Source organism: Eurosta solidaginis, chromosome 2, assembly GCF_040869045.1.
Source record: "Eurosta solidaginis isolate ZX-2024a chromosome 2, ASM4086904v1, whole genome shotgun sequence".
Taxonomy (NCBI): Eukaryota; Metazoa; Arthropoda; class Insecta; order Diptera; family Tephritidae; genus Eurosta; species Eurosta solidaginis.
Window position 1 is genome coordinate 204,439,605 of NC_090320.1, and position 15,068 is coordinate 204,454,672.

Consider the following 15,068-nt stretch of genomic DNA (forward strand, 5'->3'; position numbering starts at 1 on the left):
TTCATAATGTTTGTTGTTTTGCTAAAAGTGTTGCCTTGCCGTATTGTTTAAGGCGAAATTATGGTTTTCCGGGATTGAAATTTCCTTCAGAATGAAAAGGTAATGGTCATCTGAGACAATAATAATATGCTTAGCACGATGTATGTGCATAAATATCGATCGAGAATACAGTAAAACATGCAATTTTATTGAAAAGTAGTGGATAATGACTCATATCTTTATGGCAACTTCTCCCCTAGACAGAAAAAAATACACGAAAAATTTGGTTGTTCTAGCATGGCCCTATTATCATGCCTCTACAGTGGATATTTCACACGGCATGTTGAGAAAAAGTCTACCTCCAAAGTCTGCAATGAGTGGTAGGTGTTTAATTTGTTACTTTTGTGGGATGCCACATCTATCTCAATGCTAAAAGGGCACAAAATATGTGTAGGTAGGGCTTGCCCCAAGGTGCCCCTGGTCCAATGGGCAAAATAACTCTCATAACTAGTGGCTAACCTGCAGAGCTACAGGGCAATGTTCTCCCTAAAAAATGGCTTAGCAATTCCCTCCTCAAGAGCTACTCTTGAATTATACAATAAATAAAAAATGTGGATTTGTAGCCAATTTATCACCATTCAATTTCATAAAAATTGCGTTTCAGTATGCTAAACTCTTTAGAAAGGACCTCCTTTGGGCATTTTCAAACGTGTATGTTTTGTCAACATGTTCTGAGCAAACGTGCGGACACTTAAGAAGGCTATATTCCCTTGCTGTGCATACTTTGACCCACAATAGATCTACCCAAAGGTCGCAGTGCTTCCAGACCTAGTAATAATAATAATACTTCGACCCATGTTTCTTCCACCAGAGCAATTTTCGGGAGCTCGAAAGACTTATTAAAACCATTTTCTAGGCACTAGGCACTAAAATATTTCCAACGCATGCGGCTCAATTTTTTCTTTTATATTTAAAATAACTATGAAAGTAATTTAGTCGTATTCGTTAATATAAAATCCATCAAATTAGAAAAATTCGTAACATTTTTCAATCTGGTACCTTGTTTTTGGGAAAGTCAAGTGGCTAACCTTTCAAAAAACGCGATTACTCCATAAATACCCTCCAAAAAACGCGAGTACTCCATAAATAATGTAAGGAATACTCCTTTGGGAGTATAGAAGTGTTCCAAAACTAATCTGTATTCATACAAAAAATCTGCTCCAATTAACATTGCGATGTCCTAGGAGAGGAGTAGGTGATCCCACTCTCGCTTTGTTTGTGAGTATTCCATAGTGTACATTCGTGTGAGTACTTTCCAAAGTACTTTCACTGTAGTACTCCATGGAGCACCCACAGAGGATCATATGCCAAAGTACTAAAGAGGAATTGTGTCGGAAAGAATTATCGGAGTGAATTTAATTTAAAATGAAAGTACGTGAAGAGGGGCAATACAACTTTTATATTTTTTACTACGAATATTCTTATGTTATTTAGCATTTGTGTGAATAAAGAAACTAATATTTCTCTATACTATAGTATGTATACATAAAACCAGTGCGCGGTTGCATTTTATCAGAGTTGCCATAGTAAAATTTTATTATCAGTTATTTGTATGCAATATTTTACTTTTGGCAACTCTGTTCGATCGTCATCGTGTCGTGTTCACGGTCGTTAAAAACGAGCAATGATCGGCTGATGGTAGTCCGCAAACGCATTGCAAAGGAGTATTGTTAGAGTACTCCAACATGAAGAAAATGGCACACGTAATCCAACAATTTTTGCCGGGAACGTCACTCTAAATGGAACTACCTCTATTTTTTGTATCATGATTAACACTTTTAAATTTGCATGCTGTCAAAGGTTTTTGACACAGTCAATGACAGCACGTTACACCAAGACATAGGAGGGTCTACCCTTCCACCTAGTCTTAAAAGGTGGACCGTAAACTAGGGACGCAAAATCCCAACCAAGAAGAATTATACAAGGGGTACCTAAGGGTAGAGATGTAACAAAATCCATAAGTCCCTCGATGGCAGCACTTGGGGACAAAAATAAACTCGAATAAATACTAATAAAGCTATTTGCCATCCGCTTTTGTGATACTCGTCTCCGATACGGTCGCTGAGTTTAAAAGAAACTCAATGTAGCTAATAATAGGTAGTAAATACTATCTATAGAGAGAAAAACGAACTGCTGAAAAAAGTAACCGGGGAATCCTTACAGACCACTGATTGATGCGGCCCGCCTCCAAGGAATGTGAGGGGCATCTCAAAATGTAGCCCTTTGAAGCAGAAGAGCATAAAAGCCCCCAGAGTCATCCACAAGGAGTCGGCAAAGCTGATAAAAGCACGGCAAACCCAGTTCATAGAGTCCAATACCCCAAAATCGCAGTAGTGGATAGCAGACTTACCAGGAAGACGCGCGCCACAAATTCGGTTTGGATACTGTAATGGGTTAAACCCTTAATTATGCATCTAGAGTCATCGAAACATACGCAATATATGTCCATGACGCTAACCATCTTTTCAATTGTAATATTGATCCAAGTTTATCGGAGCCCCGTTAGGGTATATGGATGACAATTTGTGAGTAGTCGCACCTATTGGATGGGGCGAATCACTGCTACAGGAAGAAGAAGAGCTCTGTACTGTCTTCCAGCGGAGGTATCCGCTATGCAACACTGCAACTATTTAACATTGAGCTAGATAGTCCGATCACTATCAAAGCGCAAAGCTCCAATACCATGGGCTCAAGGTCTGTAGGGGATTGATGGATCTTACTTGCGGTGGCATCTGACTGCTTTTCGATTCTCTGGGTAGAAGGGCATAAGAGTATCCTTGGTAACTGGAAGGCTAATCCTTTGGCCGGAGCAGGCACTGGTGAACTGAACGTGTCTGCCAGTGAAGACTTTGCCTGTTCGTTGGCTGGTACTTAAGGGGCTGATAAGCGCAATACAAAGCTTTATAGCTTCACAGCTTCCGCAACCCCACTGTCAACTTCACCTACCCGCGGGGAATCCAGTTACAAATATAAATGTATCATACTCATATTTAGCAGGCGAGGCACTGACGGCCCCAAGGTCCACATGGAATGGCCTAGATGGCTCAATGAGATCATATTTAATCGTTCCCGGGATGGTTGGGCATTAATGGATGCTTTACTGGTACTTTCTACCGGAACGTACCGGACCTATATGCGGCAAAGGACTATCAACACCAATAACACTTTACCAAATCTTCGGGAGTGTTTTTATCGCTACAAAAACAACAACATAATCCGTTGGTTATTTGCTATATGCTTCCGAGCACGTGGGTCTCGAGTCAACAAAGTAACGCTGTGGTGATACCATCTCTTGTCGTGTATTCTGTCAAGATTTTGGCTCCAAGCGCTTGGTGGTCCAAGATCGTTACGTGTTTTATTCGCTGAGTTGAGAAGCGTACGATACAAGGAAGGATGTATAGGAGTGTCAGGATTTTATCACCGGCCATGAGCTTTCATTTCAATGTAACCATGTTTCATTTGTGATGTATGGCTCATAAATTACCAATCCCGAAGCAGCTCTGTGAACCTGGACTGCTCTTCATACTCGATTCGGTAAGGCATTGAATCCATCCTCGGGCCTAGAGGTTGGTCTATGTCTTCCGGAAAAGATTTATTTATGTCGGTCACACAAGTGTCAGCGTATCTAGTGCAAAGGATGCTTATACCATACGGATTTTCAGTTTACTTCCAATGGCGTCAAATACCCGCTTTGGCTTCTTCTTTTTTTTGTAAAGATAAAGGCACTACTCCTTCCGGCACAATTACCTGTGTAAGACCACACCACCATATCCTGGTCCCTGATATCAAGTGCAGCCAACTATGCACCGTGTACCCTCTGGCAGCAACAGCCGAAGTTGGATTCAAGGGATTTTGTAGTGTAACGCTTTTAAGGGATTGCCAGTGCAGTTTTTAACTTCTCATAACCAATAGTCAACCTTAACTACCCGTAACGAATCCAGTTCATTTAGCAGGCGAAGCTCTGAAGACCCCAAGCTCCTCATGGAACTAAAGGGCGGGGAAGGCGAGATGGCATTCACCCGTCCTTGACCCCAAAAGTGCCGACTTCTTTCGCTCCGCTCATCAAGTATCTGCAACTAAGCTGCACCGGATAGTATAAGTCACAAAACTGAGTCAGTTGTGACCATAGTCATAGATGGCCTCCTTCAGTTATAGACATCCAGTGGATTTGGCACGCAAGGGTATGCATATGTCCTAGTAAACTGCATCACGAGGAACCATCCAAAGCAACACCAATTCCGATTTTCAATAGAACAAAAATATTTTAAAGTTAGAGCCCTCAAGTGGAATGTTCATCTAGATGCTACTTCGAACAAAGCAACAAGAGCTTTCTTTGCTTGCACTCGACTCTAGGCCAAAACATGGGGGCTATCTCCCAAAATGGTATACTGGGCATTTAATACCGTTGTGAAGCCCATGCTTTCTTAGTTTGATGACCAAGGCCACGCAAAGAACAACGATACCAAAATTAAGCAAACGACCAGTTTGTATTGGCATAACGGTGCGCTGATGCACATAGCGCCTGCTATTACGTGATAAAAGCATACGTATTTCTTATTTGTTTAAAATAAATAGTTTTATAAGAATTCGAGTTCAGAATGTTCAATTTAAATTCAGAAAATAACAAAACAACAGAAGATAGCTTTTCTCATGCGGAAACACATTTAAAAATGAATCACCACTAACCACTATTATTTTTCGCGTATCAATTTTTTGAGTGCGCCCCATACATTCCGACAGCTTTTGGTATTTTTTAATATTATTTCCGATTTTTTTTCTTTTAGCATGGAGCTTTGAAATGCTCTCTTTTTCATTTTTTAAATTTATTTTTTATATGGTTTTCGTCGGTTGAAAATGGCAGAATTTAAAAAATAACAAAACAACCGTGATAATCATTTGATTGTCATATGACAGTCAGTAGTGACAACATGATTAAATCGGATAAACTGTTCTCGCATACATAAAATTCCGTTGAGAATTATGTATCTGTCTCACATGCATAATGGTATCTGCTGTATGTTATTTTGTTCTGTACCAGGTGTCCGAAGCTTTCCCAGTTTGAGTCCTTTTTCATGATTATAGGCTGTCGTTGGGAACATGCGGACATGCGTGAGTGAACAAAGGAACATACATAAATTTGAGTATCGATGTTTACGTCATCGCAGGGTCAGCATTGTCAATTACAAGTGTGAGTGTTTAGTAAAACTATCAGCGTTTTTGTAGGGTACAGCGATCATTTGGTAAACGTTTTTAATTGCACACCCAAATAAAATTAAGAGGTGACACTAATCAAACTAAGCAATTTTGAAAAATTTGTGCACAAATTCAAATAAGAAATAAATTTGTTTATGAAACAAATGTAGTAAATGATCGAGCAAATATTTTCCTGCGATATTTTCATAAGATTTTAAACGATTTTATTTAGCTTGACTTGACAGGCCGGCCGCACGGCTGCACGGCCGTTGTGAACGAATTTTGTAATTGAAATTTAAGTAACTTCCCGATAAGCTACACGCTTGAAACTTGGAATATAGTTCAGAACCCGATGACAATGCAATAATAAGAAACAAACTCCGATAGGTGGCGCATGGATCGAAATATTTCAAAAAATCGTATTTGTGGTCCGATTTGGTTCATATTTGGAACACATAATACATACATGAATTGAAAGTGATATATGATGTCCGATTTGGCTCATATTTGGAACAAATATTACATACAGTCCGGTAGAAGTGACATCAAAATATTTTGGACTTGGAAGAGGGACAAGCATACGTGGCGCAGAGTCGAGTAACGTCTTTGAAAGGATTATGTATTGAGGACTTAAATTGTAACAAATTGTCAGGAAACAGTCCTTGTAATAATGAGTCACTAAATGAACTAAATAGAATGAGAAATAATGGACAATTAAATAAAGACTAAAAACTTGAAAATAAAATAATTACAAAAAAATGTTTAAGCTAAACGAATTTATTGAAAACAATAACATGAAATAATAATAATACTAAAAGCTAGAAAATAATTAGGTCCTAGGTACTAGTCTTCACACTCCTCATCAATCTAGGGCGTTGATCAGCAATTAAATAAAAGCGTTGGATGCGTCAAATTTCTATTAGTAAGACCAACTGAACCTTAATAAAGCTGCAGACATTGGTGCTTTATCGGTAGCCGTATCGGTAACCTTATAACAGCTGATTCGACTAACCTTATGAGAATCAATTCAATCGATTATTGGTGCCGCTAAGGTCGTAACCGTATCGTAGCCAACCAATTGGTTTTTGGTTGACCGTCGTAACGATAAACAGCTGATTACGTTAGGGATACGACTACAGCGATACGACAAACGGCACCAATGACTACACCTTAAGGTTATGCTACGCCTCACATTTTTAGTTTAGGCGGCCACCGTGGTGTGATGGTAGCGTGCTCCGCTTACCACATCGTATGCCCTGGATTCACACCCCGGGCAAAGCAACATCAAAATTTTAGAAATAAGGTTTTTCAATTAGAAGAAACTTTTTCTAAGCGGGGTCGCCCCTCGGCAGTGTTTGGCAAGCGCTCCGGGTGTATTTCTGCCATGAAAAGCTCTCAGTGAAAACTCGGCTGTCTTGCAGATGCCGTTCGGAGTCGGAATAAAACATGTAGGTCCCGCCCGGCCAATTTGCAGGGAAAATCAAGAGGAGCACGACGCAAATTGGAAGAGAAGCTCGGCCTTAGATCTCTTCGGACGTTATCGCGCCTTACATTTTTTTTATTATTATTACTTCATGTAAGTATTGTTTTCAAATAAAACCGTTAACTTAAATTTTTTTTTTTAATTATTTTATTTATTAATCAAAACAAAGGTTAAAACTTGGCACAGCACTAGTATTGTTTTTTTTTGAAATTAAGGAATGTTAAGTCTTCATTTCATTTCATTTTCAACTAGAGGAAACATTTTTCTATCAAGTAGGTATTGTGGATAAGACAAGTGTGATAGATATCTTCAGCATAGACCTCGAAATAACAAATATAAACTATAACCTGATTTTTAAGGTGAATATCGTTGTCTCATTCTGTATCTCTTTCTATAACCTGCTGAAGATAGCTAAACGTATGTACCGTCATAACAAATATCCTGTCAATACGATACCAAAACGATAATAAGTAGCTATCTTGAACATCCTGTCAGGCAGTTGATGTATAAGACATCACACATGTTTTGTACACAATGCTATCAAGCAAAGAATCAAACTGTACCAGTAACTTCTTTAACCCGTTAATTTGTTTTAATACGGAAAGTGAAATTTAACTGATAATTTGATCCGAAAATCAGTTTTCCCTAAAGCTCTTGGTAGTCGACTAATCCAAGAATCGGTTAGCAGAAATTGTCTAGCAAAATAATCGATTGTCACTTGTCGACTAATTGCGTGCTTTTGACATATAGACTATTCGAATAGTTTTTTTTTTTTTCAATAAATTCTTGTGATGGAGTTGTAGGGTGATTTCAGCGAACACAATTTTTATTGATACAATGAAATCTTTGTTCTTAAATTTTAATGAAACCGGCTTCACTATAATATTAAAAAGATAAATTGTATTAATAACCAGCACTTTAAAATGTCAAAAATCTGCAAACCGAATACAAACATTGAGTAAATGCTCAGTAATGTGACGTAAACTCCAAAGTCTTGAGTGGATCAAAGATATTCGACGGAGCTGCCACCTTTTGCACTTTCTTTGGAATCCTCGGAACTACAAAAGAAGGTTCATGCCCAGCTACGCTTTCGGTAAGTGATTTGCAGCAAACAATATAATTCAAACAGAAATTCCACCCCGACAACAGATTTTTTTTTGACGATGTGTGGTGAGAGGGCCCCGAGGAAAGGCGATGGATACCGCGTTGCCCCTATCCGTTTCCTTTCCTTGCCATTCAATCGCCCACCAATCAGTAAAAACGACATAAGAAATATCGACAAAACAGTTTGTAGACAATACACAATCCTGTAAGTTTTATATAATAACTAGCTTTACGCGGCGCACGTTGTAACGCCCGAGATCGAGTGAACGTTGCGTTATTTTTTCTGTTTTGTTTGTGATAATTTAGTTTATTGTTCTGTAAATTGAATTGCATTTTGTACGCATATTTGGTGAAATTTTCGTTTAAAACATTTTATTATTGTGTGTTATTGTAATGTATGTGGGTACACAATATTTTTGGTTTTTTTCGTTCGGTGCAAAGATAAACAAATTTTTTTTGGCGTTCCAACTCTAGAGCAAGCAACATATAGCTGGCCATGGGAAAAGCACAGACCCTCTAAGTTTAATCCTGCAACAGTAAGCGATTGTCCTTGTGCTTTGTTGATTGTAATTGCAAAAGCAAGGCGTACAGGAAACTGTAAGAGCTTAAAATTTAATGGCAAATCTGTAGGAATCATTGGGATGCGTGGTATGAGCACATCTTTACCTTTGCTTTTACCGCTGATGATTGTTGCTTCGATAACATTTGGCATTAATTTCTTAACGCGAAGTCGGGTTCCATTGCACAATTTTGGTGGGTCTAAATTCCGAAGAAGCATGATTGGTGAGCCAATTTTCAAAGTCAATATATGCGTAGGTATTCCAGGTGGTTCTAAGGAGTTTAGAAATTCATTTGGATAATTCACAATTCGATCTTCATCTGTAACTGTGTCGATCGATTTATATTTCGTCAATTCACCAGGAATTTAGTTTTGAACGCGATTATTCATTTTGTATACATGATCAATATTGGGAGCTAAGATTGTTCGTTCCCATAGCCAAAAAAAAATAATTGTAATTTAAAATTCTTAATTCTGAAGTATGAAAAACCTTCGTCTTGATCGAAGGAACCCATATCCAAAATTTGGTGATGATTGAAGTGTGGGAAATACGTTTCCATAGGGAACATACACACAGAATTTGATTTTTATAGAATATGTAGATAGAATGAAGCTAACACATTTTTTTAAAGGCGGCAGATTACTAAACGTCCAAAAGGAATAACAGCCAAACTCAAAAATGCAGTCAAACGTAGTTATGAAAAATCCCATTTGTAGGGAAGGTGCCACGCCCCTTTATTCCCAATTCCACATTTTACTGGAGATGTTAGGATTTAATGTCATATAGCTCCTTACCATTACTACATCCAGAGATATGCAGTATGATATATTACATTTGTGTGGGAGGTGCCACGCCCCTTTTTCCTAATTCCACATTTTCATGGTGGTGTTAGGGATTGACCTCATATAACTCCTTACTGAATATGAATGTTCTGGCATGTATACCTTCAAAGTTATGCAGTACCAAAGATTCCATTTGTATGGGAGGTGCCACGCCCCTTTCATATATCGAAATTATTTTTAGCTCAAAATCTTCCCGTTGATCGAAGGAACCTATATCCAAAATTTGGTGATGATTGAAGTGTGGGAAATACGTTTCCATAGCGAACATAGACATAGAATTTGATTTATATATGTACATACTAGCCTTTACCCGCGGCCCCGTCCGCAAGGAGAAATTTAAATATATGGGCTATTCGCGTTAGCCTGCTTATTATCAAGTTATCTGTTTAAACTTTTGTTTTCTGTCTAATGCATTTTATTTTTGTAATTGATTAAAAAAAAGAACTAAATGAGCTGATAACCTGATAGGATCCCAAATGATCCCGAAATTATCCAGAAAAAGCTACGAAATGACCCGCACGCTATCGCGGACGGATCCCGAAAACCATCCAAAAATTCCCCGGAAGGGTTTCCAAAAGTTCCCGGAATAGTCCCAAAAAAACCCGAAATGACAACGACACCATTCTAGACGTATCCAAAGAACCACACAGAAATGATCCCTGAAGGTGTTCCAAAATGATCCCGAAAAGGTTCCGAAATGACTCTGTAAGAAATACGTTTCCATAGCGAACATACACATAGAATTTGATTTATATATGTACATACTAGCCTTTACCCGCGGCCCAGTCCGCAAGGAGAAATTTAAATATATGGGCTATTCGCGTTAGCCTGCTTATTATCAAGTTATCTGTTTAAAATTTTGTTTTCTGTCTAATGCATTTTATTTTTGTAATTGAGTAAAAAAACGAACTAAATGAGCTGATAACCTGATAGGATCCCAAATGATCCCGAAATTATCCAGAAAAAGCTACGAAATGACCCGCACGCTATCGCGGACCGATCCCGAAAACCATCCAAAAATGCCCCGGAAGGGTTTCCAAAAGTTCCCGGAATAGTCCCAAAAAAACCCGAAATGACAACGACACCATTCTAGACGTATCCAAAGAACCACACAGAAATGATCCCTGAAGGTGTTCCAAAATGATCCCGAAAAGGTTCCGAAATGACTCTGTCGGGCTCCCGGGCGGATCTCAAAAACCATCCAGAAAATATCCAGGAAGGGTCCCTAAATTATCCCGACATACTCCAGAAAAAGTTCCGAAATGGCTCCGAGGGGATCCACGATGGATCGCGAAAACCATACAGAAATGATTCCGGAAGGATCCCAAAATGATCCCGAAATAGTCCGGAAATGACCCAGATGGGATCCCGCACAGATCCAGAAATGATCCCGGAAGGGGCCAAAAACTATCCCGGAAAAGTAACAAAAAACCCCGAAATGGCTCCTACGGCATCCCGGACGGATCCAGAAATAATCTCGAAAGGGTCCCCAAATGATCCCAAAATGGTCCCGAAATGACCCTGATGGATCCGGCAAACCATCAAGAAATTATGCCGGAAGGGTCCCCAAATGATCCCGAAATAATACAGAAAAAGCCACGAAAAGACCCCTAGAGGATCCCCAAATGATCCCGTATTAGCCCCGAAAAGGTCCCGAAATAACCCCGACGGCATCCCGGACAAATCCCGAAAACCATCCAGAAATGATGCCGGAAGGGATACCAAATGATTCTGAAAGAGTCCGGCAATGATTCCGACGGGATCCCGAACGGATACCGAAAATCATCCAGAAGTGATTCCGGAAAGGTCCTCAAATGATCACCTAATAGTCCCGAAATGACCCTTAAGGGGTCCTGGACGGATCCCATAAACCATCCAGAAATGATCCCGATATAGTCCCGAAGAAGTCCCGAAATGACCCTGACGGGATCTCGAACGCATCCCTAAATGACCCTGACGGGATACCGGACATATTCCGAAAGCCATCCAGAAATGATCTTGGGAGGGACCCAAATGATCCCGAAAAGTCCCGCAATGACTCCGACGGGATTCTGAACGGATACCAAAACCATCCAGAAGTGATGCCGGAAAGGTCCTCAAATGATCACCTAATACCAAAATAAACCTGACGGCATCCCGGACTGATCCCGAAATCCATTCAGATATGATCTTGGGAAGGTCCCAAAAAGATCCCGAAATAGTCTCGGAAAAGTCCAGAAATTACCCTGACGGGTTCCCGGACGAATCCTGAAAGCCATCCTTAAATGATCCCGAAAAAGTCCCGAAATGACCCTGACGGGACCCCGAAAGGATCCCGAAAACTATCCAGAAATAATGCCGGAAAGGTCCTCAAATGATCTCCTAATAGTTCCGAACAGACCCTGACGGGATCCCGAACGGATCCCGACAACTATCTAGAAATGATGCCGAAAGGGCCCGCAAATGATCCCGTATTAGTCGAGAAAAAGTCCCGAAATGACCCCGACGGGATGCCGGACGAATCCCAAAAAGCATCCAGAAAAGATTCCGGAAGGGACCCCAAATTATCCCGAAAAAGTCCCGCAATTATTCCGACGGGATCCTGAACGGATACCGAAACCATCCAGAAGTGATGCCGGAAAGGTCCTCAAATGATCACCTAATACCAAATTACCCTGACGGCATCCCGGACTGACCCCGAAATCCTGGAAAAGTCCAGAAATTACCCTGACGGGATCCCGGACGAATCCTGAAAACAAATCTTAAATGATGCCGAAAAAGTCCCGAAATGACCCTGATGGGACCCCGAAAGTATTCCGAAAACTATCCAGAAATGATGCAGGAAAGGTCCTCAAATGATCTCCTAATATTTCCGAAAAGACCCTCACGGGATCCCGAACGGATCCCGACAACTACCCAGAAATGATACCGAAAGGTCCCCAAATGATCCCCTAATAATCCCGAAATTACCCCGATGGGATCCCGGGCGGATCCCGAAAACCATCCAGAAATGATGCCGAAAGGGTTCCCAAATGATCCCGTATTAGTCGCGAAAAAGTCCCGAAATGACCCCGACGGGATCCCGGACGGATCCCGAAAACCAACCAGAAATGATGCCGGTAGGTACCCCAAATGATCCCGAAATGACCTCGTCGGGATCCCGAGCGGATCCCTAAAACTATCCAGAAATGATGCCGAAAAGGGCCCAAAATTATCCCCTAATGGTCCTAAAATGACCCCGACGGCTCCCGGATGCCGAAATGGTTCCTAAATTATCCCGTATTATTCGAGAAAAAGTCCCGAAATTACTCCGACGGGATAACGGACGGATCCCGAAAACCATGTATAAATGATGCCGGAAGGTGCACCAAATGATCCCGAAATAGTCCCGAAATTAACCCAACGGGATCCCGGAGGGATCCCTAAAACCATCCATAAATGATGCAGGAAGGGACCCCAGATGATCTCGAAGAAGTCCTGAAATTACTCCGACGTTATCCCCAAAACCACCCAGAATTGATACCCGAAGGGACCCCAAAAATCCCGAAAAAGTATCGAAATGACCCCGACGGGATCCCGGACGGATACCGAAAACCATCCAGAAATGATGCCGGTAGGTACCCCAAAGTGATCCCGAAATAGTCCCAAAATGACCCCGTCGGGATTCCGAACGGATCCCCAAAACTATCCAGAAATGATGCCGGAAAGGTCTTCAAATGATCCCCTAATAGTCTCGAAATCACCCTGAGGGAATCCCGGACGGATACCGAAGTCCATCCAGAAATGATGCCGAAAGGGTCCCCAAATGATCACGTATTAGTCGAGAAAAAGTCCCGAAATGACCCCGACGGTATCTCGGACGAACTCCGGAAACTATGCAGAAATGATCCCGAAATGACCCCGTCGATCTCCTCAACTGATCCCGGAAACTATGCAGAAATGATGCCGGAAAGGTCTTCAAATGATCTCCTAATAGTCCCGAAATGATCCCCGACGAATCCCGGAAGCTATGCAGAAATGCTGCCGCAAAGGTCTTCAAATGATCCCCTAATAGTCCCGAAATGATCCCTAACGGATCCCGAAAACCATCCAGAAATGATGGTGGAAGGGACCCAAAATGACCCCGAAAAAGTCCCGAAGTGATCCCGGAAACAGTAAAGAATTTATCTCTCAAAGGTACGCAAATTATCCCGAAAATACCCCGACGGGATGCCGGATGGATCCCGAAAGCCATCAAGAAATGATGCCGGAAAGGTCCCCAAATGATCGCGAAACAGTTCCGAAATTATCCCGGAATAGTCCCGAAAATGTCCCAAAATAACCCCGACGGGATCCCGAAAACTATACAGAAATTATCCCGGAAGGGTCCCAAAATGATCCCGAAAGAGTCCCGAAAAAGTCCCGAAATGACCCCGGCGGGATCCCGGACGGATCCCGAAAACCATCCAGAAATTACACCGGAAGGGTCTCGATATGACCCTAGCGGGATTACAAATAAGTTGAAGCTAATTATAAAACCGTGTTAATAAGGCAGCAGGCGCGTTGGAGCGAATGAAGAGTTACATAGAAACATACAGGTAAAGCTAATAAAAGCAATTGGTGGAGGGCGGATATCAGGAGGAGAAGGAGAGGATCTCTGATCGTTTTCCAAAATTGTCTAGATTTCGATCTGTATGTGCCAGATACCAAAAACTACTGATTTAGGAGAAAATGTATATTGAGTTATAACAATTTATAGATTTTACACCAGAGGGGGAGATAAAGGGGCGGGCGGAGGGTGTCACTGCTTACTTTGTAAGCCCTGAACTTATTTGACCCCTTGAGTCTGTGATATTGGTGAAGGCCAGTATACGTAAAGTTATAATGTGTAAAAATTATGAAAAATAATTGCTCGAAGGGGTCGTGGGACCCCCACCCCTCTTTCCATGTTCGAAAAAAATTTCGCTAGTAGACTACTGTCTGTGTCCCAAATTTCATCAAAATCCGTGTAGCCATTCTGGCCTGTTTCAGTTGCAAAGACGAAAAAATATAATAATTAAATTATAACTGTTCCTAGGTGACGGGGACCAGGCCCGTTTTGAAAAATATATAGCTAGTAGATCCTTCTAGACTATTGGCTATATGTGTACAAAATTTCACCCAATTCGGTCCAGCCGTTCTTGCGTGATTGAGTCACAAAGACAAACGTCTGGACAAACATCCAAACATTCAAACATCCAAACTTTCCCATTTATAATATACTAGCCTTTACCCGCGGCCCCGTCCGCAAGGAGAAAATGAAATATGTGGGCTATTCACGTTAGCCTGCTTATAAAGTTATCTGTTTAAAATTTTTTTTCTGTCTAATGCATTTTATTTTTGTAATTGAGTAAAAAAAAAGAACTTTTTGAGCTGATAACCTGATAGGATCCCAAAATGATAACGAAATTATCCAGAAAAAGCCACGAAATGACCCCGACGCTATCGCGGACGGATCCCGAAAACCATCCAGAAATGCCCCGGAAGTGTTTCCAAAAGTTCCCGAAGTAGTCCCAAAAAAACCCGAAATGACAACGACACGATTCTAGACTTATCCAGATAACCACACAGAATTGATGCCTGAAGGGTACCAAATTGATCCCGAAATAGTCCCGAAAAAGTTCCGAAATTACCCTGACGGGCTCCCGGACGGATCTCAGAAACCATCCAGAAAATATCCAGGAAGGGTCCCTAAATTATCCCGACTAACTCCAGAAAAAGTTCCGAAATGGCTCCGAGGGGATCCACGATGGATCGCGAAAACCATACAGAAATGATTCCGGAAGGATTCCAAAATGATCCCGAAATAGTCCGGAATTGACCCAGATGGGATCCCGCACAGATCCAGAA